General features: G+C 37.5%; 1 protein-coding gene across 3 annotated transcripts in view; it reads left to right on the top strand.

Moving 5' to 3' along the window:
• The first annotated feature begins 4,334 nt into the window (after window positions 1–4,334).
• Window positions 4,335–6,000, top strand: part of LOC108692455 (protein singed) — a 30,311-nt gene continuing 28,645 nt past the window's right edge. For 2 of the 3 annotated variants that reach the window (XM_018200698.1, XM_018200700.1), the window contains exon 1: window positions 4,335–4,647. The gene's annotated coding sequence lies outside the window, so the exon portion shown is untranslated. The remainder of the gene's footprint in view (window positions 4,648–6,000) is intronic. The other variant, XM_018200699.1, reaches the window with a different exon arrangement.

Below are 6,000 nucleotides of genomic sequence, written 5' to 3'. Positions count from 1 at the left end.
GATCGAGTTAGATTGAACCCGTCTGATTGAACTTGTCCATCAATCTCTGTCTGTTGGAAATCTGTGCATATTCAAGAAACCCGGTTCCGAATCTGGAACAGATCCACTTAGAGAAAAAGACTTATACTTTATAGTGGTAGTAAAATTATAAAAGTGATAACTGCATAAGTTTTACACAGAGTATCAATATTTTTATTGTTAAATAAACTACTTTATAGTTATTATAACAATAAAATAATTTATTTAACTATCCAGATAGCAAAATGCTAGCAATTTGTTGCTAGATTAAGATAAGACAGCAAATTCGATTAGATTCCTAAAAATTCCATAGCATTTTCTATATCCATATTAAGTTAAGATTTGTCGTAAGTCGATATAGTTTGCTGATATGCTACGTTAGCATATTGGTAGCAGAACCGAGCAAAAGCGCTACTCTTTATGCCACTAAATTGTTGACGTATATTAACACAAGCTTTGTCATATTTTTGGACAGTTTGTCAACATTGACAAGTATGACAAATACATTATGAAATTTGTTGTCTTTCGTTCAGAAATAGATAGCATGCTCTGCTCAAAGTCTGTCTCCACAGACTTGACTAATGGCTATATACAGGGTTGGCAAATGTTACTTTTCAGTTACCTTTATAGTTACTATTACGTACATATTTTTTTTTTATTGCGGGTATCTATTTTTTTCAAAAATCTCGAATCGATTGACGCGAAAGATTTACTATCGCACTCATCGTTGGATTCCATCTGGCAAAAAATCGCGGATTACGATGAGATGAATTGAGCATCTAGTGAAATTTAGCTCGGCAAGATTCTCTACGATCTTGTTATTTCTCTGTGATGCCTAATCCTCACTATTGCAGCGGCAAAAGATGATCGGAAATGAAAAGAAAGCCAAAATATGGCTATCTCGACATATCAAGGAGAAACAAGAGAAGAGAAGAATCGAATTCGAGATTTCAAAGCTTTGCATTTAATACGTTGGGTGATTAAAATCTCACGACGAATAAGTATTTAAATGAACAATCAAAATGTTTTGAAGTATTTGATTAACCAATCAGAAGAAAGCATTTTACGAATTGACTAACGCTTCAATTAAAGCATTTTATTTTAGTATCACGTTAACTATATTCATAGACTGTATCTATCATTTGTGACAGACACTTGACTTTTCAGCGACAATTATTGATAATTGTCATGTCGCGATCGAGTATCATATTCTTTAAAAAAAAAATATAAGACAATGATTCAAAATTCTAACGTAACGTTCTGGGTATCGATCTCGTCTTCGGAGCGCGACTCGTGCTCGAAAATAGCGTGGAATTGCTATCATTATCGCATGATGACGGTTGACCGGCCGAGTCGACCGGTCAGCAATGGTCAACAACGCGAGGATTTCAGACGAGGTTCACCGCCCTTATGGAAACCTAACCTAACAACCGACAGTTCGATGCGCATTCACCCCTTACGCGCTATCCTCTCTCTTCTACCTTCTCCTTCTCCTCCCCCTCTCTCTCTCTCTCTCTCTCTCTCTCTCTCTCTCTCTCTCTCTCTCTCTCTCTGTCCTCTTTCATTCCACTCCGTGCCGGAGTGCAGTCAGCTGCGAGTGATGGGCCCAAACCGGTTTCGATCCGCTCGCATCCATCGAACAAATATTGCGCGAATTTGTCTATTATTATACATTTACACGGCTCGATTTACCAAAGTTATAACATCTGATATTACTACTAACTACGTTAGATGCTGTAGAAACACTATTGTATGACGAAACTATTACATCAATATATGTAAAACGTCGTCGTAAAGCATAGTTTACATGGCATCTAATGTCAGGAAATTACAATTAGGAATGCACAGGATATTAGGAATATCCAGTATATATTCCTAATTATAACATCGGATATTATAACTTCGGTGTAAATCGAGTCGTGTAAACGTACCTAGTCTATGACTGTTTTCCAGCTAAAACATAGAACATTTTGTGTACATACACTGTGCTTCACTACTATAAGATTCTTGCTGGAACGCAGTTTAGTTTTATAGTGTAACATCAGAATGTATTGTAAGCTTCCATTTTTATTCTTATAATTATATTTAGCGTATCAATAATAGATTTATGATTTTTATTTAGACTTAAGTTATAATTTTTTCAGAATTGGCAATTTTTGATGATTTTATTACAAAATAAGTACAGCTATCAATTAACTTTTTGAAAAGTTGGTAACATTGACATATTTTACACGTTCGTACTTAGTTTTTTACAGTGTCGAGCAGTGTAACAATGTGTGAATTTTTTCCATCAGAGACATAAATCAACACAAGAATCATTCTGTTTTTTATTGATTATCGAACAAGGATAAAATGATTCTTGCATCAATTTGTCTCTTACTGGAAAACTCTCTTTGTAAGACACAGTGTTATCATTGATGAATGTTGTTGGAAAACACCCTATGTCCATAGAGAAGAGGAAATAAAGTCTATTCTACAATGTGCTCTTTGTTTCCTGTTTCTTACTTTTTCCCCCTTTACAATCATTTTAGCCTGGATCTACAATAGATTTTTAAGTCTTAAGCTGTAAGAAATGGACGAATCACAATTATTTTTCTCGCATTTGGCTGTAATTGATCAATTTCTTACGGCTTAAGACTTAAAACACCTATTGTAGATCCGGATTTATTAATTATCAACAATTGTATTTCTTGCTACAAGTTTCCTGTTTCTTCCGAAATTCGTCTTTTATCTCGGACGATATAAAACAAAAAATCGGATAAGAAGCAAAAAGACAAGAAAATAGCAAGAAACAAAAAACAAAAAGCATTGTAGAATAATTATTATAGAAACAAAAAACAAAAAGCATTGTAGAATAATTATTAGAGTAATAATTATTAAATCCCCAGCAAACGAGAATGGATTAAAATGGATTGAAATTTTTTTCCGAATATGTATTTTAAATAGCGAATACTTTTTTTTGGATTTAATTGAATTCAATTAGATTCAATTGGATTGAAAAACTGTATTTCCTATTCAAAATTTTGAATTGAACAGTATCCACAATGCATAGAAAAAGCTAATATTATTTTTAGATTGAAAGACATAGAAATATGCTTCATGCAATTCCTATAAATGAATAAAAATGTATTGAAAATTCATTTTAACATTCGTGAATCAATATTTTTGAAAATCTGAATAGACTTTTAAGCCGTAAGAAACGACTAACTACTCGAATATGAGAAGAATAATTGACTATTCGTTTATTCTTGGCTTAAGGCTTAAAAATCTATCTAATCTGTAGACTCAGCAAATAAGAATCCATTTCAATTCATTTCAATCCATTCTTATTTGCTGAGTTTACAGATTAGATAGATTTTTAAGCCTTAAGTCAAGAATAAACGAATAGTCAATTATTCTCCTCATATTCGAGTAGTTAGTCATTTCTTACGGCTTAAGGCTTAAAAGTCTATTATAGATCCAAACTAAAGGATGTCTGGATTCTCGTCAAGTCTTCGCTAGTAGATACCATATTCGTTCTATTGCAAATGACGCACGTTATTAATCCTTTTCAGAGATCGGAGGAATTTCAGATTTACGACGCTTTGTAGGATTATCTGTGCAATTTTACGCGACGGTATAGTGTTTATACCCCGATATAGAAATTGTTATGCAAAACAGAACCCATATTTGGCAATGCGCAAAATCCATTAGTTCTTACTCAGTTAAAGTTCACCAGTAAAAGTTCGGACAATCGCGATTCTTTCTCAATAAAAAAAAAAAAAAAAAAGTTCTCATCCCAGCAAATGAGAATAGATTGAAATGAATTGAAATGGATTTAGATTTTCAGAAATATTAATTCACGAATATTAAAATGAATGCTTTTCAATCCTGAATTTTTATTCATTTCTAAGAATTACATGGAGTATATCTCTATGCCTTTCAATCTAAAAATAATATTAGCTTTTTCTGTGCACAACACACTGTTCAATTCAAAATTTTGAATAGGAAATGCAGTTTTTCAATCCAATTGAATCCGAAAAAAGTATTCGCTATTTAAAATACACATTCGGAAAAGAATTTCAATCCATTTTAATCCATTCTCGTTTGCTTGGATCTCAGCGTTTAAACTTTCAAAGTCCTCCACGCGAGGGATCGTCGCCATCACTAGAAAACCGCGGGAGTCAAAGCAGCCCCCCACCCTTGCATGCTTTCATCGCGTCGTCGCGTTGGGGCCTACTAGCAGTACTAGCTAGCGGCACAGCGGGCCTCAGCTTGCTCGGCTTCGACTCATCTTGGCTCAGTAGCGTGACGAGCGTCGATTGTGTCGATTCGTATACGTTTGGTGCTACGTGCATCTCTCGTGAATGTCAGTTCCCTTTCAATCGCTTCGTGACATCTATCTCTCTATTCCGTCTGGTCATCGTCGTCTTATCTCGTCTCCTTTCTCGCGCGAAAAAAACCGAGGCGCGGTCGAGTCGAATCTCGAGTCGAATAGAGTCGAGACCGAGAGTCCGAGACGCGTGTGTCATCGATACGCTCGGTGAACGACGAACGGCAGGAGCCAACAATCGAGGGAAGCAGAACTTCGCGGTGAAGGAGCGGAAGCGGACGAGAGAAAGAGAGAAAGAGAAATATAAAGAGTAAGAGGTAAAGAGAAGTCGGCGGTTTCAGCTTCCTGTTCGTGCTTATCGGCGGAACGCGGCGTACTGACGACGCGACGTCGCGAATTCCATCTCCGGATAATATGATATTTTGCCCTGTCCTTCTGAATGTATCAGCAGGCTGAATCATTTAAAAACAACGAATCCTGGATGATCGGAAGCGCAATATCAGCTTTTAAACATCTTTGTCTAGAGAGAACGAAAGTTCATCCTTTGTCATAGGTATCTCTCTTTATCCGAGTTGAAATTGTGTAGTAGACGAAGGTTCAACACCCCTTGGCAATAAAGAGCGTACGAAGGTGTGACGAGGATGAAGAGTCTATGTCGAGATGTAAACTCGAGTTGCTCGATAAATTAAATTCGGAACGTCGCGACGTTTCGTTTTCTTATTTCTTTTTTTGTATACTCCATTCTTGTATATCTCCTATTGTCTACCGTAACCTTCAAAAAGTTACAATGGAAATTGAACAACGATCAAATATTATCTCGTATCTTGATATATGCTGTTAAATTAAGACCTAAATTAAGCAATTAAATTAAATCGATTTATCGTGAATCAAAGTCAATATCTCCAAAAAACAGAGTTTCACAATTTCGGGATGTATCACAGGATATCTTAATCGTAAGAGAACACTTTGTATTTTGTCTACGATCTAGACAGAATTGATTAGTTGGCGTGGTGACAGAAAAGGCGGTGGACAACTCGATTTACCCCAATTCGGACTGCATGAGTCGCCGTCACGATTCCCTGCAGGACGAACGCAATCCTGGGAACCCTGTGTGTAAACTCTCCGCGGGAGAGCTTGCGCAGCCTTGAAGGGCTTACACCAAGGGTCAGTTCCCATGGTGACCGTGGTGGAGGTGGAGAGCCCTTCATAGGGCGAACAGGGCGGGCAGACGGGTGCTTGGCTTCGCGCGCGGCGTGAAAATTGCTGTCGGCGCCGCGGCCTTCGCTACTATTTTTACCGGCCTTCGCGTGCGACAGCGGGGTTGCGAGCGAATTCGTTTCGTGCGGAAGCACCGAATGGTGAGTCACCAACGTGTGCTCTGATTTCTCTTCGTTTTGCTTGCCTGTCTGTCTGCCTGCCTTGCTTGCCTGCCTGCCTTATCTGTCTGCCCGTTGGGTGGGGTCGGATCCGAGTTTTAAGGGCGTACGGTATGACATCGAGGAGAAGTAATTAGGAAAAAGCAGAGAGTCGATTCACTCCTCTGTATATTTTATTCAGCCCACGTTTTCCTATTCCGTGAGACTCGATTTGTTCTATTTGGTGTTGTTCATAGTTTTTGTCAACTTTCCTTCCAGTTCCATGAAATCGAATGGAAGTTTAGTATACAGACG

The sequence above is a fragment of the Atta colombica genome, unplaced genomic scaffold, assembly GCF_001594045.1.
Source record: "Atta colombica isolate Treedump-2 unplaced genomic scaffold, Acol1.0 scaffold72, whole genome shotgun sequence".
NCBI classification, from domain to species: Eukaryota; Metazoa; Arthropoda; class Insecta; order Hymenoptera; family Formicidae; genus Atta; species Atta colombica.
This window is presented reverse-complemented; position numbering and strand designations above follow the sequence as displayed.